General features: G+C 47.2%; 1 protein-coding gene and 1 long non-coding RNA gene across 2 annotated transcripts in view; one reads left to right on the top strand and one right to left on the bottom strand.

Moving 5' to 3' along the window:
• Positions 1 to 26417, top strand: part of LOC143736247 (uncharacterized) — a 68640-nt gene that overhangs the window by 6934 nt on the left and 35289 nt on the right. The window lies entirely within an intron of this gene.
• LOC143735638 (uncharacterized) lies at positions 1054 to 2265 on the bottom strand. The gene is made up of 3 exons (XR_013203269.1): positions 2245 to 2265; positions 1372 to 1419; positions 1054 to 1161 (listed from the first exon to the last, which is right to left on the bottom strand). It is a non-coding gene; the product is annotated as an uncharacterized LOC143735638 (long non-coding RNA).

Genomic DNA, 26417 nt, shown 5'->3' with positions numbered 1-26417 from the left:
GAATGCAGGCACATAATGTCTTGCACTGTTGATGGGGGCGTGACCCAACATGTCGGTAATTGTAGCGTAAGTGACAAATGACTTGATAAAAAAAAACAATGCATACATTTCACCTTCCTTTATACCATTTCTGTTCAGGAGTTGTTGTTTTTTTTTATTAAATGTATTTCCCCTCTCCTCAGACTGGGATTGGGGCTGTGAGGTTGGGGGGGCCGAGCCTTGACCAGTGGTGGCCGTGGCCCCCCCCTGGCCACCACGTAGCTCAGCCCCTGCTTCACATGAATACTGTTTGGACATGGACTCGAGTAGCTAGAGTGCCCATTTTTAATAAAGACTTTTGAGCTCCGTAAAGGCATACATCTCCAACTATCACCCACCCAAGGGCCAACCTCTGTGCAAAGGGAGCATGTTGTGGTCTGTTGCATTCCTCCAGCACCTTGTGTGCCTGAATGAGGTCTCTTACGAGAAGAAGCAGAATTTGGGCTTTGGGATCTAGACGTGGAATCTTGGAGGCTCCTGATCTTAAGGGGTTGTGGTTTTGTGCTCCTCAGCTGCGATCGTGCACAGCCGTTTCAAGCACTTCAAAGACCTCTGATACTGCATTGATTTTGACTTCAAAACGCTGGTTGTCATTGAAGTCCATTATTTGAAGAAAAATCCAGAAATGTTTTCCTCAAAAAACTTAATTTCTCTTCCACTGAGGAAAGAAAGACATGGATATCTTGAATGGCATTGGGGTGAGTAAATTATTAGGAAATTTTAATTTTGAGGTGAACTAAATAAAAGAAGATATTTTAAAGAAAATAGGTAATCAAACAATTGAAAGTTGCTATTGACTTCCATAGTAGGAAAAAAAATACTATGGAAGTCAACTACTACCATCAACTGTTTGATTACCAACATTCTTTCAAAATATCTTCTTTTGTGTTCAGCAGAAGAAAGAAACTCATACAGGTTTGGAACAACTTGAGGGTGAGTAAGTGATGACAACTTTCATTTTTGGGTGAACTTCAGGATTGGTTTAGACAAATAAATTAGTCTTGCCTTGCCATGGTGTCGATACATGTGACTTAAAAGTTTGAAAATTCTTAAAAGAGCAAGGGTTGGCTGGGACTTTGAAGTGGTACTGGAACCTGGTGAAAATTGGACTGATGACCAAAACTGAAAAAGACATGACACACAAAAACACATATGACAAAGCCTGTTAGCCACAGCACCAAAGATGAGCAGACAGACATTGGGAGAGAGAAATTGTAAAAGAAAATTCCGTAGAAATAACAAAAACAGCCAATTTAATAATAAAAAAAAAATTAACCTTTAGATTTTAAAACTTTAAGTTTAAACCATTGTATTAACATGGCTAATACTTACAGAAAACTCCTTCCCAGGCTGCAAATAAAATTGCCCCACACTGTAGAGCTGTAAGAAATTTAAAAATATATTATTCAGTTAACTGTTATGTGTTGCTTGTTGAGGACATATATCTCATAAATCTGCTTACAATACATCTAAGTTAGGTTAATAAAAAAATAAGCTTCGCTTGACCTCTCTATATAACTTGCTTTTTTTGGCATGCATTTTACGTGTCTTTGTGGCCTAATAGATCATTAACTCTGATAAAGTTTTTCAACAATTTACACCTTTATTCATATTTTTAATTAGGCCCTATTATAATAATAATTATAACTGTGTCTCCCGCCTAAATAGAAATGAAGTAAAAGGCTAAACTGGTACCAATAGCCAATCTCTCTAAGCCCAAATCGCTCATTTTGCGTTGCAGAGGAAAGTGCAGTATTTTTAAGCCTTATTTTCACGGATGTTATGGAAAGGATGTTATGGAAAGGATGTTATGGAAAGCATCCCTAGATAACAGTTAGATATTTTTGTTAGCCTCCGTATAGGCTAAAGTTATGTCAAATGCAGCAATGTTATCTCGCAGACCATCGTAAAACACATTTAATTAAAACTCGACAGAAACTAAATAAAACTCTCAAAAGACCCACTCGATTTGTCTTTCCACCGTTACAACAATCATCAAGTCTGTTGTGGTCGAAATCAACCGTAAGGTAATGTTAATTCACGGAGTTAGATTTGAAAATGTCAGCACAAGCAGCGGGGTAAAAGAGCAGATTGTGTTCTTGCAAGCGTCACTAGCTAAACTTCCACTGACATTTCACATTAAAAGCCATGTACACTATAGCGTAAAATCCGAAAACCTTATTATAAAGGTAAAAATTAACTTACCAAATTTCCAGATATCCGCAGAGTAAGATCTCCATCCAGTGAGTGAACTGAACGCAGTTGTGCTCTGACGTCAGTTAGGCGGCGCGCGGGCTCTCTGTTTACAGCAACCCTGTATTATTGCCTGGCATATTACAGCTAGGTTACAGCTAGGTTACAGCAACACTAAAATGTACTGTAAAATGTTCCCGCTAAAACAAAATTGCCCAGAATGTAATGCAAATTATGTTATTTTACTGTAATATAGAAATGCAGTATTGTACTGTAGGTTTTTACAGTACTGTGCTGCTAAATCTACAGCGACAGTTAACAGTGCAGCCATAATCGCAGATTTATTCAATGACCGTCAAGTTTCGAAGCACTGAAAAAAACTGTTCAAAGCAGCACCACTGGAGTCAATGGACGCTGGGCTTCAACAGGGAAAAGCACTGTGACGCTACAGGAATGTATGAGAAGGAAATCGAGTCTGCTATATGTAGCTGATTCTGAACAAACTCGTCTTCGAGAAGAACGTGTTCTAACTTCTAACGCATTTTTAGTCAATAAAATGTTAACACAATAGTACATATTTGACCATTCATTTTTTTACATTATAGGGGAAGCCGAGCTTCTCTTGCAGGCTTAAAGAAATCCCCACTGACACAATTTAAACTGCTGTTTTCTTGCCATGATATATATATGGGAGACAGACAACACTATATAAGACACACAATTTACATAAAGTGCTTGCTGAAGACTCAGAAGCTAGCGTTACACTGTTTGGACAGGCTTTGTTGGTGACGTCACCCTCCTCTGACGCCTTGTCACTCCATTGGACTGATTTCACTCATGCTTTTGCTACGCAATCATGCAGAGAGGTCCCACAGCTTCCATCGTTTGAAAGGAACTCACATTTTGGAATAATTTTTCATTGCTTTCACACAAAATGCATTCAATGACCAAATTTTGCAAAATCTATGAACACTTTTTTCATTCAAAAATGAGAAGCTATGAGAAGCTGACATTGTTTTTTTACGTGCGCTTTTTAGTTTCCTGGTTGATGATGTCACTATGACGTTCTGTCACGCCTTTGGACTGATTCCATACGTGCTTCACAACACAATCACACAGAGGCGTTCCCTCGTTCGTTCCCTTTTCAGGGAGCTCAGGTTAGGTACTGTTACATACGTAACAACCCCTATATGTTGACATTTTATTTGAAATATTAAAGTAGACACTTTACTTGCATGTTTTTTTAATGTATATAAATAGATTTTTGTAAATTTTATTTGACACCAAAATGGTGTCGTCTCATTGTTGACCCACCTATAGCTACCAAATGATTCATTGATTAAGTTTAATTGGATTCAATAATAGACAAATGTATTAAACTGAACGAGAAGAGATGCAAATGAAAAATTTTATAGTAAGAGCTTTATGAAAGGCAGTTATTGTGAATGAAACATTTCGATTAAACACTTATTTTATGTTGTGAAAAGATACTTGTGATTTTGTGTATTGTACTAACACAATTGAAAATATGCTGAAATGTTTGGAAAAAAGTGCACTTTTGATGATCAATTGTGATATTAGTAATAAGAGTTTTGAAAATGTACCAATTTCTTGTGAAAATTACGCCAAAGCAATAAAAAAATTCTAAAGAAATATGAAAGTGAAAATTTAGATAGTTTTCATTTTTCATTAAGCTTCATAAGCTTTTTAACTTGAACACTTCACAAGATACTGAGCGCAAGCTACTGAAACCCGAAATACAAAATACATGAAGACAGGAGCAGGGCTTATCTCACCAACCCAACCAATACAAATTCCTGTACAAACTTTTGGCAATAACCGTTTAAATTAAATTACTTGATTTACATGGATTGTAGATACAGCATGCAAATATGCAAAGACATGCAAAGTGCAAAAACTCGTTTGGGCCATAATGAAAAACCTGAAGATGGGAGCATTGCTTATCTTAACACCCAGAAGGAGGGAGGGCTAATAACGTCACCACCTGTGCTCTGAACGGTGTTGAGAGCACTTTAGGAACGTAACCGTGTCTGGGCTTGAGGATGACTCTGGAGTCATCCGGACCCAACTCCAAACATGCAGGGCTCACAGAGAGCGCCTGCAGATCTCCCACTCGCTTGATAGATGCCAACGCCATAAGGAGAGCGGTTTTCAGCGAGAGAGGTTTTAGATCAACCGATTGGAGCGGTTCAAAAGGCGGACCTTTCAGAGCCCTCAGGACCATGGAGAGGTCCCAAGACGGCACAGACGGAGGTCCGGAGGGGTTCATTCTCCTAACATCCTTTAAGGAATCTCACGACCAGGTTGTTTCTTCCAGTGACTGGCCAGCCACCAGAACATGATGTGCTGCTGTGGCTGCCACATACACTTTGAGCGTGGACGGGGAGCGACCCGCATCCAGCAGCTCCTGTAAGAATGAGAGAACCACAGATATCTCACATGACTCCGGGTCAGCCTGATTTTTCAAGCACCAGCTGGAAAAACCCGACCATTTCGAAGCATAAAGGCGCCGAGTCGACGGGGCCCTGGCTTCAGATATGGTGCTTAAGACCTTCCAGGAAGGTCCTTGGGTACCCGTTGAGGGGCCAAACATGGAGGGCCCATAAATCGGGTCTCGGATGCCACAATGTCCCGTTCGCCTGCGTGAGGAGGTCTTTCCTCAGAGGAACAGGCCATGGGATTGTGTCCGATAACTGAACCAGTTCTGGGAACCACGTCTGGCTTTCCAGAGAGGGGCCACCAGAAGGACTGGGCACCTGCTCTCTCTGACCCGTTTGATGACTTGTGGAATCATTGAAACGGGGGGAAAGGGAATCAGGGTTCTTAAACAACCGTGATTCACTATAACGCGCAAGTTGCCTGACTGCCATGCGTGTGTTGGCACAAGGCGTTTCAGCCAATGCTGCAGCGGGCGCATGCGCAGTAATCCCAAGCGGAGTACTGGCGATGCTGCTACCATTAGACCAAGCAGTTTCTGAAATTTCTTCATTGGTGCGCGCTCGCGCGCTCTGAAAGTGCCCGCAAGCGCTCACACTGAGCGCGCGCGCTCTAGTGTGAGTCGCGCTGTCATAGCTCTCGAGTCTAAAACTGTGCCCAGAAAGATTACGCTCTGGCTGGGGGGTTAGTTTGCTTTTTGAAACATTGATTGTGAAACCCAGGCATTTTAGATGGCCGAGAATCAAATCCCTGTGAGCTAATAGCTCGATTCTCGACTGTGCCAGCACCAGCCAGTCGTCGAGATAATTTAACACGCGCACTCCCTGATGTCTCAGAGGAGAAAGCACTGCATCCACACACTTAGTGAATGTGCGGGGTGCAAAAGATAGACCGAACGGCATTACGGTGTATTGATAAGCCTGGCCCTCGAAGGCGAATCTCAAGAATGGCCTGTGATGAGGATTTATTTGAATGTGAAAGTAAGCATCTTTCAGATCCATTGTGACAAACCAATCCCCCGGGCGCACTTGGGCGAGGATATGTTTGATAGTTAACATTTTGAACGGCCGCCTCATGAGAGCTTTGCTCAAATGTCTCAGATCCAGAATGGGTCTGAGACCGCCGTCTTTTTTCAGAATCAGAAAATAGCGACTGTAAAAACCCATTTGTTTTAGCTCGGGGGGGACTAACTCTATCGCCCCTTTGGCTAAAAGTTTATGTACTTCAGTGCGAAGCACGTGACCCACGTTGCTTCTCACCGAGGTCTTGAGAACCGCCTGAAATTTTGGGGGTCTGCGAGCGAATTGGAGCGAGTAACCTCGTTTTATAGTGTTTATGACCCAACTCGACACACCGGGGATAGCTTGCCAGGCTAGAACCCGTGTGGCTAGGGCTTGACACACAGATTGGGGCTGGTCGCCTAACGCAGGGGGACCTGATACCCTTCTATTGTGATTTTTGCACACATTGAGTATTGGATTGACTATACCAGCATTCGCATGTGGGGGAGTCAGTGTTACAACAAGAGAGGGGCCGCCTAGTGAAGGGGGACCTGATACCCTTATTTTGTGATTTGTGCACATATTGAGTATTGGACTGACTGTACAAGCATTTGCGTGTTGGGAAGTCAGTATTACAACCGGGGAGGGGCCGCCTGATGAAGGGGGACCGTGAACCCATGTGTTGTGATTGTGAAACATGCTCTTTTTGTGCTTTATTTGGGTCGCCGTGAAAACGGCGTTTGTTTGCAAGAATGCGCTTACTGTTGCGGGCCTGTTTGCAGTAATAAAATCCCCAGCCGCCTGAACTGAACAGGGGGCTGTGGGAAGTTTTCTTGGCTTCTTCCAGGGTGGTCCAGCGAGTGCGGGACCCGTGCCCTCTCTCTTTCCCCTGCATGCTAGGACGACTTCGGCAGCGCTGAGTGGGGCGCGGCGCTTGGTCTCGGGCCTTGGCGTTGGGGAAACGGGAAGCGCTTGTTTGCTCTGGGCTGGCGCTGGGCTTCAGCCGCAGGGCGGGGCTGAGAGGCCTGTTTCGCGGGCTTTGTCGGCCGAGGCGTTGACGGGGCTCGCTTGTGAGCACTCGACGCCAAGCTAGAGCGCTTAGGCAAGAAGTGACGCATGGCCTGGGACGCTTTCTGTGCCTCGTTGTATCTCCCCGAGAACCCCTTCACTGCCGGGCCGAAGAGGCCGGTGCTGGATACTGGGGCGTCGAGGAACCTCGTTCTCTCCGCGTCCTTAATGTCAGTGAGGGTAAGCCAGAGGTGGCAGTCGAGCACGACCAAACTCGCCATATTCCTCCCGATAGCCTGCACTGTGGCCATGGTAGCTCTCAAGGCCAAGTCCGTGGCGCTTCGAAGGTCCCGAAAGGCCTCAGGGTCCGGGCCAGCCTCGTCCATTGACCGGAGGAGTTTGGCCTGGTAAACCTGCAGCACGGACATCGTGTGCAGGGCCGATGCAGCCTGACCGGAGGCGGAATACGCGCGTCCAGCGAGGGCTGAAGTGCTACGGCATGGCTTTTCAGGATGAACAGCTCTAGTTCGCCAGCTAGCAGCTGTGTTCGGGCAGAGATGAGCGGCCAATGCCTCTTCAAGGGGTGGCAACGACTCATAGCCTTTTTCCGCTGCTCCGGCCATGGAGGAGAGCGTCGCGGACACTGCGGGGCCTCGTGTAGAGTAAGGAGTGCGCCAGGCTTTGGTGAGCTCCTCGTGTACCTCTGGAAAAAATGGCGCTGGCTTGTGACGAGGGGCCTGTTGATGACCCGGCAGAAACCAGCCATCCAGCCGACTTCGAGGGGGTTCAGCGGGCGCGGCCCACTCGAGCTCGAGGTCCGCTACGGCCTGCGTCCGGATCCGAAGCATTTCCGCGACGGAATTAGTCCCGGTAACAGAGGCGCTGGGCGTCGGCTGGGAAGCCATGACGGGGTCGAAAGAGCCCGGACATTCTTCCTCAGATGCGGCGATGGACAGGCTATCGTCGTGCTAGCTGGGCCCACCGAAGGAGACAAGGCCCGCCACGTGGGGGGGGGGGGGGGGGGGCGCTCATCTCCCTCGACCAGGACCGGAGATGAAGGAGCTGGAGAGAGTGAGGCACGCGGGGACGTGGCCGGCGTGCGTTCACTAACATCCATGCTTTCCGGTAGCCGTTGGCTGCGGCGCTTCTTCTTCGTCTGAAGGGGGGCCGGAGAGGGAAGCGTGGATGAGGCGGCGTCGCCATCACGGGAGAGGGCTAGCCGAGTTCGCAGCACGGAGATGGGCATGCTCTCGCAGGCCGCACATCCGCCGGCCGACAGAGCATTCTCCGTGTGGTGAAGTCCCAGGCAAGGAATGCAGTCCGCGTGTTCGTCCGCCTCGTGCAGCTTGCATCCGCACGTGGCGCAGGTCTTGACACGAGGCATTTGAAACAATGCTCGTACAGATAAAACACACAGAAATGCAAAGAATAATGAAAAGGATATTCGCCGGATAGCCACAGGAGAGACGGCGTCAGGAGAAACATGGTTGAATGTGTCGTCTGCTGAACTGTAGCTCTCTCAGGCTGAAGGCTTGTTCGACGGCGAAGGCTCAATAAATGGTCAGAGACGTGAAGTTTGCCGCTGAAGGAGTAAAATCTGCTATAATGGCGAATTCGGGGACTATTATAGACTGAGGTCACGCCCCCTTGGCGGGCCCGCACCATTGGATGTGCAGTTGCCGCAGCGCAGCCTATGAGCGAGCCAGACGCTCATGTTCTAGCTGTGCAGCTGCAAATGCGCTTTACATAAAGGCTTCAGTAAATCGAGGAAAAGCAGTTTCCCCACTGCGTATAGCTACGCAATACGAAGTGACCGTTCGAAAGGGAACAAACGTTCAGAAATAAGTGTAGCCTACTAATATACAGCACAAGTGTTTTCAACGAGATATAAACCACCAGGGAGCGCTTTTTGCTGGATTTCTGCCATGCCAAATCATGTAGATATTTATGGTTTGCGATATGTGCTTATAACTCATTTATTGACGAGCCAACTTGATTTAGCAAAAAAATAAAAAACAACGTCCAAATGACGTCTGGTGCTGGCTGGGTTAGTTTGGTCTTGTTTCGTTTTTGTAGACAAACGTGATATCTAGGTTTTTTGACTAAAGAAAACGTACCAGTTTGGTATTTTAACGTTTTTTAAAACGTCTTATTCCAACGTAGAGATTAGGCTACGTTATTTTAACACCTGAATAAAACGTCTCCCAAAAGTTGTAGTTTGGTCTAGTTTCCTTTTAGTAGTAAACAAACGTGATATGTACGTTTTTTGACTACTTAAAGAAAACATACCAGTTTGGTAATTTCACAACGGTTTTAAAACGTTTTATTTTGGTTACATTATTTATCCATTAAAAAAAAACTTTTTAAAAACGTTTTTAAAACGTTGTACTACAACATTACCTAATTGCAACCAAAATACAATGTTGTGAAAAGTTGTAAAAACGTTTTGTGTTTGTTGCTGGGTATATATATATATATATATATATATATATATATATATATATATATATATATATATATATATATATATATATACATATATGTCACAATTCCTATCTTATGTTTTCCTTGTCTTGTGTTGACTTTTGTTATTTCCTGTCCTGTGCCATATTTTGTAGTCCTTTGTAGTTTTTCTTGTTTATTAGTCTCTCCAGGTGTTTCTAATTAGCCCCGCCCCCTTGTTATCTTGTTTGCCTGTGTATTTAAACCCCTGTGCTTCAGTTGTGTTTTGTCGGTCGTTGTTTTGATGTTGCTGGTAGCTGTTCCGTGTTCCTGTCCTGAGTCCATTGGATTACCTGTTTGTTTTATTAAAGTGCTTGCATTTGGATTCTCTCTCCGCTTCTACATCGTAACAGAACGACCGACCATAAATATGAATCCAGCAGCACGGATCTCGCCTGATCTACACAGGCTAGACCGGGAGTTCGCTGGACAGATCGCGGCCTTGGCCCTGGAAAGCCTTGATCTGTTCCAGTACACCTGGGGGTTTGTTCCCCTCGCTGCCTCCTGCTCTCTTGTGGATGAGGCGATTAAGATGTTTTACCGGCTGGGGGCTAAGGAGGTCGACCCGAGGGAGCTCCCCGATCTCTCCGGTCTGGACTGGAGAGAGGCACTCTCCAGATGTCTGGAGAGCTTCCTCCCGTGGCACGCCACGTCATCACCTGTTCTTCACGTTCACCAAGACATGCCTGAGCTTCACCACGACATGCCTGAGCTTCACCACGACATGCCTGAGCTTCACGTCAGCCACGTCCGGCCAGAGCTTCACGTCAGCCACGTCCGGCCAGAGCTTCACGTCAGCCACGTCCGGCCAGAGCTTCACGTCAGCCACGTCCGGCCAGAGCTTCACGTCAGCCACGTCCGGCCAGAGCTTCACGTCAGCCACGTCCGGCCAGAGCTTCACGTCAGCCACGTCCGGCCAGAGCTTCACGTCAGCCACGTCCGGCCTGAGCTTCACGTCAACCACTTCCGGCCAGATCCTTCACCGCTGGTCCCGTCCAGCACAGATCCTTCACCGCTGGTCCCGTCCAGCACAGCGCCCTCACCGCTGGTCCCGTCGAGCACAGCGCCCTCACCGCTGGTCCCGTCCAGCACAGCGCCCTCACCGCTGGTCCCGTCCAGCACAGCGCCCTCACCGCTGGTCCCGTCCAGCACAGCGCCCTCACCGCTGGTCCCGTCCAGCACAGCGCCCTCACCGCTGGTCCCGTCCAGCACAGCGCCCTCACCGCTGGTCCCGTCCAGCACAGCGCCCTCACCGCTGGTCCCGTCCAGCACAGCGCCCTCACCGCTGGTCCCGTCCAGCACAGCGCCCTCACCGCTGGTCCCGTACAGCACAGCGCCCTCATCGCTGGATCCGTCCAGCCCAGCGCCCTCTCGCTCTCGGAAACTGAAGAGGAAGAGGACTTCCCGCGTCCCGCAATGCCTTGAAGTCCTCCCTGTACTTCCTGTCAGCCCAGATTCCTCGCCGCTGGTCCCGTCCGATCCAGAGACTGTTCAAGTCACGTCTGCCGATCCAGAGACTGTTCAAGTCACGTGCGCCGATCCAGAGACTGTTCAAGTCGCGTCTGCCGATCCAGAGACTGTTCAAGTCGCGTCTGCCGATCCAGAGACTGTTCAAGTCACGTCTGCCGATCCAGAGACTGTTCAAGTCACGTCTGCCGATCCAGAGACTGTTCAAGTCACGTCTGCCGATCCAGAGGCTGTTCAAGTCACGTCTGCCGATCCAGAGGCTGTTCAAGTCACATCTGCCGATCCAGAGACTGTTCAAGTCACGTCTGCCGATTCAGAGACTGTTCAAGTCACGCCTGAACCTGATCGCTCTATGTTTGTTTCTGTGTTTACGTCTGTCCTTGTGGCTGTTTCTGTTTTGGTGTCTGTTCCAGAACCGGAGCCAGTGTCTGTTCCCGAGCCATTCTGTGTGTTGTCTGTTCCCGATCGCTCTATGTTTGTTTCTGTGTTTACGTCTGTCCTTGTGGCTGTTTCTGTTCTGGTGTCTGTTCCAGAACCGGAGCCAGTGTCTGTTCCCGAGCCATTCTGTGTGTTGTCTGTTCCCGAGCCAGTGTGTGTGTTGTCTGTTCCCGAGCCAGTGTGTGTGTGGTCTGTTCCCGAGCCCGAGTGTGTGTGGTCTGTTCCCGAGCCCGAGTGTGTGTTGTCTGTTCCCGAGCCAGTGTTTGTGTTGTCTGTTCCCGAGCCAGAGCCAGTGTTTGTGTTGTCTGTTCCCGAGCCAGAGCCAGTGTGTGTGTTGTCTGTTCCCGAGCCAGAGCCAGTGTGTGTGTTGTCTGTTCCCGAGCCAGTGTGTGTGTTGTCTGTTCCCGAGCCAGTGTGTGTGTTGTCTGTTCCCGAGCCAGTGTGTGTGTTGTCTGTTCCCGAGCCAGTGTGTGTGTTGTCTGTTCCCGAGCCAGTGTGTGTGTTGTCTGTTCCCGAGCCAGTGTGTGTGTTGTCTGTTCCCGAGCCAGTGTGTGTGTTGTCTGTTCCTGAGCCCGAGCCAGTGTGTGTGTTGTCTGTTCCTGAGCCCGAGCCAGTGTGTGTGTTGTCTGTTCCTGAGCCTGAGCCAGTGTGTGTGTTGTCTGTTCCTGAGCCTGAGCCAGTGTGTGTGTTGTCTGTTCCCGAGCCAGTGTGTGTGTTGTCTGTTCCCGTGCCAGTGTGTGTGTTGTCTGTTCCCGTGCCAGAGCCAGTGTGTGTGTTGTCTGTTCCCGAGCCAGAGCCAGTGTGTGTGTTGTCTGTTCCCGAGCCAGAGCCAGTGTGTGTGTTGTCTGTTCCCGAGCCAGAGCCAGTGTGTGTGTTGTCTGTTCCTGAGCCCGAGCCAGTGTGTGTGTCTGCTGTTCCTGAGCCGGTGTCTGCTGTTCCTGAGCCGGTGTCTGCTGTTCCTGAGCCGGTGTCTGCTGTTCCTGAGCCGGTGTCTGCTGTTCCTGAGCCGGTGTCTGCTGTTCCTGAGCCGGTGTCTGCTGTTCCTGCGCCTGAGTCACCGCCCTGGCCGCCCGAGGGGTCGTCTTCACCGCCCTGGCCGCCCGAGGGGTCGTCTTCACCGCCCTGGCCGCCCGAGGGGTCGTCTTCACCGCCCTGGCCGCCCGATGGGTCGTCTTCACCGCCCTGGCCGCCCGATGGGTCGTCTTCACCGCCCTGGCCGCACGATGGGTCGTCTTCACCGCCCTGGCCGCCCGATGGGTCGTCTTCACCGCCCTGGCCCCCCGATGGGTCGTCTTCACCGCCCTGGCCGCCCGATGGGTCGTCTGCTTCGCCCTGGCCGCCCGATGGGTCGTCTGCTTCGCCCTGGCCGCCTGAACTGCCTGCTCCACCCTGGCCGCCTGCACATCCTGCTCCACCCTGGCCTTCCGTCCTGCCGCAGTCTCCAGGTCCTCTTCCGCTCCATGGGCCTGGCCCTCCATCCCGCCCCAGGGTCCGCCTCTGCTCCACCTCCCTTCTGGACTGTTCATGAGGAGCGTATGGAATCCGCTCCTTAAGTGGGGGGCTATGTCACAATTCCTGTCTTATGTTTTCCTTGTCTTGTGTTGACTTTTATTTCCTGTCCTGTGCCATGTTTTGTAGTCCTTTGTAGTTTTTCTTGTTTATTAGTCTCTCCAGGTGTTTCTAATTAGCCCCGCCCCCTTGTTATCTTGTTTGCCTGTGTATTTAAACCCCTGTGCTTCAGTTGTGTTTTGTCGGTCGTTGTTTTGATGTTGCTGGTAGCTGTTCCGTGTTCCTGTCCTGAGTCTATTGGATTACCTGTTTGTTTTATTAAAGTGCTTGCATTTGGATTCTCTCTCCGCTTCATTTCTACCACATCGTAACAATATATATATATATTGAAGGGGGTGGATTGGAATCCACTGCTGCTTTCAATGTATATGTAATGATTGATTATAATTAAGGTATTAATCAATATTTTTCCTTCTAAAGATCAAATGAGTTGAATGACTTCTCTGGAGATTTTACTTTATTTATATAAGTTACCAGTGTGATTACTGAAATGTTGTCTGTATTTGATATCTGAATGCAGTGCTTGCTTATTTAACCCAGCTTCCAGAAATGAAATAGGGACTTGTTTTGTGTTTGAGAAAGGTCTTCAATGTGTTTAAGACCTTTCATTGAAGCCAATCGTTTAAGGGGCCATTTCTTTGTTAAAGCCTTTCTTTCCATTTAGACTAAAGTTTAGCTATCCTTGAGAGAAAGAACGCATTATCTTGATGTTTTGAGAGGACTCTCCTGTTTATAGTGAGAGCCTGGCCAAATCCAACCTTGGAAAAGCTGTGTGTCGTTGTGTGTGTTAGTCTTCTTGGTTACAGGTTAAGGAACCAATGGCATTATTGGAGATTGACTGAGTTGTTGTTCTGGACATGCTGGCGCCCAGCAACCTAAATCTGTGACCTGGAAGGTCATGACGTGCCTAACTTCAGCTGTATAATCGATGGAGATATGCTTCAGTCTATCTGTTTATGTGTGGAAAATTACTGTGTTTATCTATTTCATAGCCAGTGAGAATCATTCATCCTGTAAGCAATGACGTAGCTTAGACCTTGGAAATTGTATAACTGCTGTGATCTTTGTAACTGTAAGCGGGGCGGCCTACGAACTCCTGTGCGAGTATTGAAGCTGACTTCTGCTGATGAAACTGCAAACTATCTTCAGTAAATATTTTGTTTAATTTTTTATAATTCTGACTCTGGGTCTTCATTCTTCATATCTGGTTCTGGGTCTTTAACTGTACACCCCTTACAATATATATATATATATAAGCAACCATTTGGTTATTCGTTTCCAGCGTGGCATTTTGAGGAGGAGGCCTGCATCTTATGAGAAGGTCCCGGCCTGGGATTTGACCATGTGTTGTATCTTACATTTGTATTAATAAAAGAAAATACAGCAGTAACAAGCGTTCAGTAGCTCAACACTCCATCTTTTTATTATCCTCCCTTCCCCTCAACACTCCAGGATAGTAGCGACCCCTAGTGGGCAGAGCATATTAAACCAGCATAACCCAGCATAACACAACATTATGGTTCTGGAAGGGCTGTCATTGGCCCCCTTCAGACCAATTGTCTTTAGCTCTGAGAAATTTTCACGCTCAAAATGGCATTCCTGTTGGCTATTACCCTCCCTAAAGAGAGTAGGAGATTAGCACTGTCAGTTGCCTCATCCTGATTAGTGTTTGCCCAGTTGCGGTCAAATTCTTCTTACACCTGAGACTGGGCTGTGTGCCTAAAGTACCAATGAATGTAACTAATGTTGCCCTGTGAGGGCTCTTGTGATATATGTCCTCAGATCTTCCCAGTGGAGGAAGTCTGACTAGTTGCTGGAATGCTTCGGGTCACCCAAGAAGGGCTCCCAAACGTACGATCAGTAGGTCGATTGTCAAGGCAATCTCTACAGTTTATGTGGTTTTGACCACAAAACGAGTCAAAACAATGCTTCATGGTGGAATGCAAAGAACAAGTCTGCCAATGATTTCAAGAGAAAACATTTAGACATATAAAACATATAAAATATTAATTGTGTCTTGTATCCTGTCAAGGAAAAATTATGATTTTGTCATACCAAATACCCATGTGTCTCTCTTATAGGTCTGTGAGAAGATGATGCTCTCTTGATGTACTCTAGTGCTGTTGACTCTGGTCCCAGTGGTTACAGGTGATTATTCTGGAGTGGAAGTCAAACTAAGAAGGGACTTGATTTAGGTAAGAGTGAGCAAAATATAAATGTGCCCTGTGATATTTAAAATAAATCTGAAAGTATGTTTGTGGTAGAGGGTATGTCACTGTCTGCAACGGTTCTTATAATGGCATTCCAACAATGTAACGTTACATCCTTTTATGCTGCTCTCCTTGTGATATGCTGTGAGTTAGCAGTGGGACTGCTGTCATCAAAATACAGTTTTATTAACTCTTTCCCCACGGTTGACGGAATTTACCATAATTTATGACAAAACGTGTTGATTGAATTTTCGGGCAATCGATGTTTTCACTGTCATACCATAAGGGGGCACTATTACGCATTTTCTGAAATAGTACCTGATCCAATTAAAGAAGAATTAGAAACAATCAATAGACGCATTGCTTACGCACATGTAAGCTAATGCGATCTTTAAACATAAAACAGCATAAAAATCAAAACTTCCTAAAGTTACTAAATAGGCTTTATGCACAGCTTCACTACTTCCTGAACTTCAGCCAGTCCTTTGTTTCCTGTCTGTCATTATTGGACAAACTGATTAGTCCAGGTGTGCCTGATTATTGTTACTGAGGCCAGGCACACCTGAATTAATCAGTTTGTCCAATAATGACAGACAGGAAACAAAGGGCTGGCTGAAGTTCAGGAAGTAGTGAAGCTGTGCATAAAGCCAATTGAACGTCAAACCCACAAAGTGGTAAGAGACAACGCAAGCTTTGGGAGTGTTGATGGACTTGATCTACACAATCTGTTTTGATCATCTTTCGAATCCGGTCCGGGTAGTCTTTGACAAAAACGATAAGAAACATTTAAGTGTTGATAAGAAAGAATGTCCTTCTCTTTTCTTTCTTTTGATATATTGTATGTTCATATAACCATACAACAAAATATTCTGGCCACTATGAATATTTTGTGAAAATGGTCAAAAATGCTGTGGCTGACTGACAACTTAAAAACAACAACAACAACAACAACAACAACAACAACAACAACAACAACAACAACAACAACAACAACAACAACAACAACACACAAGTGGAGAAAGAGTTAATATAATACCAAAATACAAATAACTAAAAAATTAGAAAACAAAACAGTAAACTGGACTGAGACTTTTTAAGGACAAGACCTGACAACCAACACAGGAAACACTAGGGTTTATACAATGCATCCGGAAAGTATTCACAGCGCTTCACTTTTTCCACATTTTGTTGTGTTACAGATACAGACTTATTCCAAAATGGATTAAAATCATTATTTTCTTCAAAATTCAACAAACAATACCCCATAATGACAACATGAAAGAAGTTTGTTTGCAAATTTATTAAAAATCTGAAAAGAAAAAAATTTACATAAGTATTCACAGCCTTTGCCATGACACTCAAAATTGAGCTCAGGTTTATCCTGTTTCCTCTGATCATCCTTGAGATGTTTCTACAGCTTGATTGGAGTCCACCTGTGGTAAGTTCAGTTGACTGGACATGATTTGGAAAGGCACACACCTGTCTATATAAGATTCCACAGTTAGCAGTGCATGAGAGCTCAAGCCAAGCCATGAAGTCCAAGGAATTGTCTGTAGACCTACGAGACAGGATTGCATGGAGGTACAGATCTGGGGAAGGGTACAGAAAAGTTTCTGCAGCATTGAAAGTCCCAATGAGCACATGAGCACAGCCTCCATCATCCATAAATGTAAGAAGTTTGGAACCGCCAGGACTCTTCCTAGAGCTGGTCGTCCGGCCAAACTAAGCAATCGGGGGAGAAGGGCCTTAGTCAGGGAGGGGAACAAGAGATGATCACTCAGACAGAGCTCTGTGGAGAGATGAGAACTTTCCAGAAGAACAACCACCTCTGCAGCGGACCACCAATCAGGCCTGTGTGGTAGAGTGGCCAGACGGAAGCCACTCCTCAGTAGGGAGTGAAACTGTGTTGAAAAGGCACATGACAACCCGGCTGGAGTTTGCCAAAAGGCTCCTGAAGGACTCTCAGACCATAAGAAACTAAATTCTCTGGTCTGATGAAACAAAGATTGAATTCTTTGGCCTGATGGCAAGTAATATAAAAAACATAATACCCAATTATGCATGTGAGATTTTCATTTTCATAATATGTCCTAGAATCAGAAATATGTGACCAGAAATAATGTTTTCATGTTTCCTGCTGGCTTTGTTCTATGCTTTTGGAGTTTGTTTATTTCTGTTGAAACAAAAAAATCAACAGAAATAAACAGATTTCTGTTTTTAGGTGCACAGCACAAAGGAAATGCCTCCTGACCACAAGACAGCAGTGTTGAGCAAGAAAACCAGGAAATATATACATTTTTTTTACTGACAATAAATTAAAAAGAATGTACATTTCCAGAAGGAAATGTGAGTGGTTGCTTGCAGTGACAAAACTCGCCACTCGGTTGCTAGGGTGTTGTACATGATTGCATACGAGTCAACATCCATATCTGGACAATGTTCTGTTGCTGAGATGTGGCTTATTTATGTGTTCAGGTGGTTGCTAGGTCGTTGCTAGGGTATTATTGGTGGTTGCTAGGGGGTTGCTAGGAGTATGCTAGGGTGTTCTGGGTGGTCACTAGGGCGTTGCAAGGTGATTGCTAGGGTTTTCTGGGTGGTTGCTATGGTGTTGCTAAGAGGTTGCTAGGGTATTATGGGTGGTTGCTAGGGCGTTGCTAGGTGGTTGCTAGGGTATTCTTGGTGGTTGCTATGACTTTGTTAGGCGGTTGCTACGGTGTTCTGGGCGGTTGCTATGGTTTTGCTAGGCAGTTGCTAGGGTATTCTGGATGGTTGCTAGGGTGTTGCTAGGGGTTTGCTAGGGTGTTGTGAGTGGTTGCTACGGTGAGTAAATTTAAATGTAAATTTATCACATTCAATCAATTAAAAACATTGACTACATTGGCCATAAATGTACAAAATAAAACCCAGTTGCATTTCCGTTGTGTTGTGAACGTCCTGGTTGCGTATGCAACCCCCGTTCCCTGAAGGAGGGAACGGAGGACGTAGTCGACGGTCGACTGAATGGGGATCACGCCAGGGAGCTTATCATCTTCGAGTACTATTGAACGAGCCAATGGAATTGGCATGCGTGATTCGCATAACACACTCCGCCCCCACTGCGCGGGTATAAATACGGAAGTGGATGCACGCACTCGTTGCTTTTCGCTGAGGAGCCGAGCGTAATCCGGGTCAGCGGTGGTCCAGCAGTAGTGGCAAGGGGACTTTGTCCTCCGTTCCCTCCTTCAGGGAACGGGGGTTGCATACACAACCAGGACGTTCCCTTTCAGTCGATAACGTCAGGCGTAGTCGATGGTCGATTGAATGGGGATAACCTTTGAAAATGCCACAAAAGCTGCCATCTATCAGTGCCTAGACAAAAGCCTCCTGATGCCCCCGCAATTTTAAGGCGGGGAAGGACAGGGCTTAGGCCAGGGAAGTCACTGCTGTTCCTACAGGACCACTGGAAAAGCGTTCCCCGTACATTGGGAGGAAGGGACACTGCGGAAGCCACATCCTACTCGGAGGGAGGTAACATGGAGAATACACATATGAACTGGGCGGATGACCGGGCAGTACAACATATGGAATGTCACTGGGGTGACTCCAGCCTAAGACAGGGGGAGACTCACCGGACAGTGACGGCAGAGAGACTCTGCCGAGGGAAGACACGGGCTCGCCGTAGGGAGCCTTATCGTGGAAGAATACACATATGGGATCACCGTAGGGACCGCAACATATGGACCCAGCCTAACACAGGTTTCACACTGCTTACGAGTGGTAGGCCTGACACAGGATGTTCCGCACCTCCGGCGTTGGAGGGGTATGGAGGAACTCAACAGGGTTCGATTTAAGGGAACTCAACTGGAGTAGAAGCGCACATATCCAGCCCATAGGAGCGGAATGGCGCAGCAAGCCAACACTTGAACCGGGCTCACGGTGAAACTGGCTTCATGAGAAGGGAGCCCACGGGAAGCAGCGGTTCAACTAGGTGTCGTCCAGCCCCCAACTCTAGAATCTGTTTAGCAAAGCACTCTGTCAACGCCCAGGCGGAGCTTTTAAAACACTCATCATAGAGGAGCTCAACACCTAAGTGGACACGAGCATCTCGGAATCTTTCACCGAAAAATAAGGCAACCACACCCGTGGGCCACTTTGCCTGGAAACAGCCTTCCCCCTCGGCTGATTCCTAACAGATAAGAGCTGGTCTGAGGTCTAATGCTGCGTTCTGTACACGTCTAACCGCTATGAAGCGGATGGACAGAGAAGCCAGAGCTGGGTCTGCCTCCTCCAGGCAGCGCTTGCAGGCTCACCACCTGATCCTATTATGGGAGAGGTAGGAACCTTGGGCACAATCCAGGCCGGGGTCTCAGCTCGTGGGAGTTACCGGTTGTACTCCAGGCAAGTCCCTACCCTTAGTAGAGACCATGTGAGCAGGAGAACTGATTTAACATAATTTTTAACTCACCGCCTGCAGTGGCTCAGGGGCAGACTCTGCCGTGCAGTTGCACCAGAGATAAGGCCCAAGAGGATAAAGAGAGACGCCAGGATTTACCATACCTCGCTCCCTGAGGAACCTGACTATCAGGACGTGCTTCTCCACGCTTCTGCATCATGATGTGCGTCAAGAATACTGAGGCAACATCACTTCAAGGGAGGAGAAAATAGCCTACTCCAACCCATCTTTTTGTAGGCAAGAGAGCACTGAAATGATCGAAAGCTGTCAGGATCTCCTCAGGGAGAAGAGACTCACTCAACGACTAGGTTCTAATTCTAATGCATAAGCACACCTCTCCTTTCTCAGGGGGTGCTCGCAGAAGTGCTGGCAACTATCACATGTCTCCTATGGTAGCCACTTGAACTTGAAGCCACTTGGGTGCCATTGCGCCCCGTCCCTGAAACAAGTGTTCAGGGGAAGTCAGGAAGGCTGTTGATGGGAACTAGGTCGAGTTGGGCCAATAAGGGGCAACTATGAAGACCTGTTCCTCCTGACTTGGCACTGTAAGTGCAAGCGACCTTTTTTTTTTTAGAGTGCAAAAAAAGACAGGAGCACTGCTCAACACTACATGTGAAGATCACTGAGCTTCAGGAGCATTTCTGCTCAGCACTGGAGAGAGATAAGATCACTGAGCTTTCAGGAGCACTTCTGCTCAACACTCGGGTGTGAAGAACTTCACTGAGCTCCAGGAACATTTCTGCTCAACACTTGAGTGTGAAGAACTTCACTGAGCTACAGGAGCATTCCTGCTCAACACGTGAGTGTGATAAATTCACTGAGCTACAGGAGCATTTCTGCCCATCTCTCGAATGCAAAGAACTTCTCTGAGCGAAGAATTTCACTGAACTACAGGAGCATTTCTGCTCAGCACTGAGTGTGAAAGGATCACTGAGCTTCAGGAGCACTACTGCTCAGCACATGAGTGCGATGAACTTCACTGGGTTTCAGGAGTATTTCTGCTCAACATGAAGTGTGATGGATCACTGACTTGAGCAGGCGCCAGGCGATCATGAGTCGCAGTCGTTTTTAGGAGGCTCACTGGGGGAACGCATTTCTGCAGGCCCCCGGGGCAGCTGAGATGCAGTGACTGTCCAAGGGTAGTCCGCTCGGACAAAAGCACTGGCAGGAAGATGAAACTGAGGAGGCAACTGAGCGGCCCCGGAATGGTCAAGACCCAGCTGGACCCAGGTGATGGAGTCTCCACTTGCCCTGGCTACAACTGTCGTGAGGCTCGTTGGCGGCACGATTGAGTAGAGTGGGAAGAGTTGAACAAAGCGTCCTCAGAAGCTTCTGACTCCAAGGAGGAGGTGACGGGTGACTTGTGACATGCAAGGGAAGCTTGTGCAACGGTCGCAATGTCTAACAACTCGAGGCACGAATGCCCGTGTAGTCGAGGGTCGCCCAGGCCCCCGTTAAAACACGCCCTTTGTACATGGCCCCTCAGTTGAAGAGGGTTTGGCAGCAGACCGGGATGAACTATAGTCACACAGGGAGAGCGCTTGGCCCCGGTCACCTCGGGACCTGATCGTGAATCTAGCGCTGAAGCGGTCATCATATGGAGGAAGCCAATGACTGCATCTACCACATGCCCCAGGAGCCTCTGAAAATTCTTTCAGTGGAACCCTTTCTCACTTCAACACCAGCTGAACACACTCTCATTGGAGAGACGTGTTGGACCGAGTCCCTCTCAAAAACTGAAAAAGAGATACTCAACCCGTGGGCGAGATTGCTTTTTCTCAGTTGACCTGAATACCCAAAGGGCTTTACAGCACTCGAAGGAAAAAGACTCTGTACTGATACTTCCATACGCGCAACACACATGATGGCCTTCAGCGCAGAAGAAAGAGATCTGAAGCACACGTCCATCAGGTCAAAGCTGCAGACCAATCTTGGGCCAAGATGTTCACGACCCACCACCTTATAGTATGAAGATTGATTTTATAACTGGTCTTCATACTGGCTGGAGGAGCTGCTATCTTTAACCTTCGCCAGCAGGAAAAGATATTCAACGCGCAGAAATCAGGAGCCATGCCCAACACTAGGTGTGATAAAGATCACTGAATCTTTCCAGAAGCACATCTGCTCAACACCTAATGTGATAGATTTCACTGACCTGATCAGAAAAAGCCGAGCCTGAGGTGGGGCAGCAGAAGGAGGAGAGTGTGGTGTTAGTGTGCTTTGCAACACTTACCTGTCTCCACTAGGGGCAGGAGGCATGAGAGAAGGCGGATGACCAGGTCTTCGAACGCACCAAGCTGCCTGCTGGCGACCAAGGGAGAGCTGAGGGATGTAAGGCTATACAGGGTCACACCCACCAGACTGTTCCTCTTGGGACCCAGGAATAGAGAAATTTGCTCTTTTTCTGAATATGTGGGTACCGCTGACCCCGTGCCAGCGGCGGAACAGACACACACACAACAAAAAGCTCCAGCCAGCCCTCCAACCGGCCAGAGGGAGTGGATCGGTGACCACTCCAAGAGCAACTCCTCCATCCCTGGGGGTCCGTCCAGGTTCAGCGTCTTTTCTGCTGTCGCTTACCACCTGGAGCAGGCTGGGTGCCCCTTCCGCGGCCGGCTACACGCCGGGACCTGGGTGTAAGCTGCTGTGATGGTCTAGCGGGAGCTGAGGCAGCTGCAGACGGACGCCCTCGGCGACGAGCAGGCTGAGGATCTGAGCTCGGCGGGCAGGTGAAGGCAGCAGTGTCCCGCCGGGGTAGGATGTGTCGGATGGCCTCCTTCTGCTTCTGGGCTATAGAGAACTGTTGGGCAAAGTTCTCCACAGCGTCACCAAACAACCCAAACTGGGAAATGGGAGAGTCCAGGTACCGAACCTTGTCCGCTTCTCTCATGTCAGCCAGGTTGAGCCAGAGATGGCGCTCCTGGACCACAAGTGTGGACATCGCCGAACCAACTGCCAGGCTGCAACCTTCGTCGCCCGGAGGGCGAGGTCAGTTGCAGTGCGGAGCTCACTCATGAGCTCACGGTCCGGACTACCCTCGTGCATGTTCATGAGTGCCTGGGCCTGGTGGACCTGGAGCAACGCCATGGCATGCAGAGAGGAAGAGGCTTGCCCACAAGCTTTGTAAGCCTTGCCCGTAAGAGCGGATGAGAACTTACAGGCTTTAGAGGGGTGACGAGGATCACCTCTCCAGGAAGCGGCGGCTGCCGGACACAATTGCATCACAACAGACCGCTCCACTGGAGGGATAGCCTCGTAACCCTTCGCCGCTCCCCCATCAAGGGTAGTGAGGGGGAAGGAGCTACTCAGACGGTTTCTGGCAGAAAAAGATGCCATCCATGCCCTCGTAAGCTCCTTATGGACTTCAGGAAAGAAAGGAACCGGGGTGGCGGACTGAGAACCAGCACGGCCCGCCCCGATATCCCAATCATCCAACCGAGACGGCTCGGGACACGGTGGAGGGTTCCACACGAGTCCTACCGCCACGGCGGCCTTTTTCAGCATAGCTGACATCTCTGGATCTGCCTCAGGCAACACTGGTCTCCCAGAAGGAGGCAGTGCAGTCGAGTCATCATCTCCAGAGTTCAGCTCCCCATTCCGATGTTGTGATCGACATACTATCCCCTGGAGGGGCCCCACATGACACGGGTGGCCTGTCCACTACAGAGGGACCAGCGGGATCAATGGGGAGCTCCACCGGTTTGCGGTGTGAAAGAGGAGTGAGGGATCCACGGGGCATTGCCGGGCAGATTACCCCTCACTGTGATCCTCAGATCACCCAGCTTGGACGGCACCCCAGTCTTTTTCTGGGAAGGTAACCCAGAAGAAGAACAAGGGCGGGGCCAAGAGGCAGGGACTGCACCAATGCTTTTGACGAAGGCGAGTCTAGATCTCAACACCGAGATGGCCATTTTCCCGCAATGAGAACATGACTCATTCACGAAAGCTGCCTCAGCATGCTGCAAGCCCAAACATGCGACACAACTTTCGTGACTGTCAGAGGGGGATAGCGCCAAACCGCGAATCAAATGACCGAATTAGTCAGACTAAAACAGTGAAGCACTCACGTCTCGCCCTCTAACAAACCGTCAATACACAAACAAAAAATAGAAATTTGATGCTGTTAAAACAGTAGTTGAGAGCTGAGAAGCGATGCCACAGAAATATACAGAGCTACGGCATAAACTGAAGTTCAAACACAAATTTCGAAAGATGGCTGCATGCTTGTTTTATCAGGCATATATAGTTTATAGTAAATGAAACTGAACAAACATGAATCTCTTATGGCAGGCTCAGTTGGAAAACCAGTCTGTTTAATTCCAAGGGTTTGTTTATTAATTTGTTTATTTGTTTATTCCAACGAGTTATTGTTTATTAAAATTAATTGAGGTCCACAAATGGGGTTCCCCCCATCCCATCCCCTTTTTAATAACTTTTTTAATTTCTATTGTCCAGTCTGAATTTACGATATGGTTATTATGTAGAATTTTTACATTTTTAGAATCTCAAATATCCTTCTTTCCCTCCCACCAAGTATTGTTACTGTCGTTGCCCACCAGAGGACATCAATGGTTCACAGTAAAACACTTAAAGGCATCTCATCTCACTTGAACAATTTACTGTATAACTTTAAAATAGATTCCACTTGTCAGAACTGAGGCACAGTGGACTGTGAACATGTAAGAGATGCTGGATAATTCTTTATAACTCACTTTGAAACGGGGGATGGGATGGGATGGGGGGAACCCCATTTGGGGTTACAGCGGTACATACAGCGGTGATCTGTATCTTGCACACAGAAGGGGGGGACTTTCAAGCAAACGGTCCTCTGTTACCATTGTTAGCACATGTTACCACGTGAAGGAGGTTCTATATAATGGAATGCAGTTAAAGGATCAGGGCCTTTCTGTATCTCAGATCAGCCCATGAATGTTGAGAGTCGCCGAGACTCTTATTAGGATATTTCCTAATGTTGGGTTAACATTTCTCCTCTTTATTCCAGAGCATTTGATGTTTTGTATTGATTATCTTTGAACTGATTATGAAATTGTAATGATACAGTTACCTGACATCATAAATTGTTATATTTGATTATTCTAACTGACTTTGACATTATTTTCATTTAAAGTTAAAGGTATAGTCAAACATTCGCTCACACTTAATGATGCACAGATATCATTAAAACCTTTTTCATTTATGGAGTCAGATGAAAAAACGAGAAAATACATATGAGAAAATGTATTGCATTTAATCAAAAAACTTAGCCACGAGAAAAGACAGTAACACGCAGATATCTTCCTTGCTGCTCGGATGCCGGACTTTGGGCAGATCGAGCACGAGTTTACATGTCTAATGTTCTCATTTGTTTACATAGGCAGTAATTTAGTTCCTCACATATACTGTATTTTGCTGAGTTCCTCTTCAACCTGCATTTTTATACTTCTCCTTCTCTATTTTATGTTACTTATTGTCTTTGTTGAAATGCAAAGCTGTTTATGTAGTGTTTGTATTCTCCCTAGCCTAGCCTGTTGTATTATCTAATTTTCTTAATTAAAAACAGCTGTAAAGATCCCCGTTTCTACTCTGCCTTTCTCTTCCGAACGCTGCACCTTTAAGGGTTGTTCACGTATTGTTCACGGGAGGCGAGGCTATGCTAATGTCTCCTTCTTTCCAAAGCGCTTGTGCCCGTGGTGTCTGTCGTTGCTATGCAACCATAAACTGCGCTCTCCACAATATAATTGAATAAAAAAATAAAAAAAGGGTGAAGCTGATTGGTTGGTTCTTGAAACATGACCTACGGTGTGCTTGCGGCATTCTGAAAAGTTAAAAAAATTTCATCACGCTGCGCCTGGAAAAAACAAGCTTGTCATGACCGCGTCGCTTATGAGTGTGCTTGCCGCGCGCCTATTTGAAATAACGAACTTGAGCGAGCAAAAGGCACGATATGTGAACGGCCCCTTACAGAATAACTGAAAGAAAAGCAATGGATTCCTTTTCTCCGAGCTAAGGGAACAATTCCTTGAGGACCACATATGTAAACTCCTGAATCTATCTCACATTTTGCACTAGATAGATCGCTGCGTGTATTCTACCATGCAGGACTCGATGTGCAGGTAAAGAATCATCTACAAGGTGATGGTCATCAAGGGATCCTCTATAAATACATGCAGTGGGTTCCAGTACCCATGACCACCAAGTACCCAGAGCCAGTGCCTACGCCTGCCACGGACCCTCAACCAGAGGTCTAGTCTGTCCCAGAGCTATAGCATGTGTAACAGTATATCGGAACCGGCCAGCTCTTAAAGTGACGGCGGCCGAATAAGAATCGGAATCAATAGGCAGAATCGTAATTCGTTGCAATTCAAACGATACCCAAGTCTAATTATACTATATCTCACAAGGGGATTGTTTAGGGCTCCTTGCCATTAAAAGTTTGAAAACCCCTGATATATTCATTCATATTGCAAAATTCATAAGCAAATTCATAAGCAATACATAAGCATTTAATTTGGATGGTTTAATGCTGCCTGTAGCCAATAATTGACCATACAAAAACACATTAAGGTTGTCCCAAACCCATCTCAGAGTAATTACTTAATTCTTTTCACATTCTGAATTACATTATGTTATATCTGTCAGGTATGGGTATGGTGAAAGCAGCGAGGACTCAGGTGCAGAGTTGACGGGCTTTTATTTAATAAAAAAACAAGAATAAAACACAAACAAAATCTACCCAGAGGGAAAAAACAAGAGACTTGGCTTGGCTTGGACTTTGACGTAACATTCAACGATCCAGCACAGAACACAAGGAGAATAAATAGGGAGAGCAACAAAGCAGGTAACGAGGGAGGACAGGTGGGGCAAATGAACTATTAATCAGGTCACAACAGAATACATGAGTGTCCGAATCCTGACACAAAAAAAAAAAACAGAAGCCAAACTAAACCGAATCCAAACACCACGCCCGCACATGAAACAAGACACATACAAGCGAGCGCACGACTCGAGCACGCTCGAAACCGCACACTCAGACAAAGACAAAACAAACTAGGAGTGTGCTCTGTCACACAATCAACAAAAGAACTTGACAGAAGTGACAGA

This window comes from Siphateles boraxobius, unplaced genomic scaffold (genome assembly GCF_051911475.1).
Source record: "Siphateles boraxobius isolate OS27281-9 unplaced genomic scaffold, OSU_SipBor_1 13, whole genome shotgun sequence".
Taxonomy (NCBI): domain Eukaryota; kingdom Metazoa; phylum Chordata; class Actinopteri; order Cypriniformes; family Leuciscidae; genus Siphateles; species Siphateles boraxobius.
This window is presented reverse-complemented; position numbering and strand designations above follow the sequence as displayed.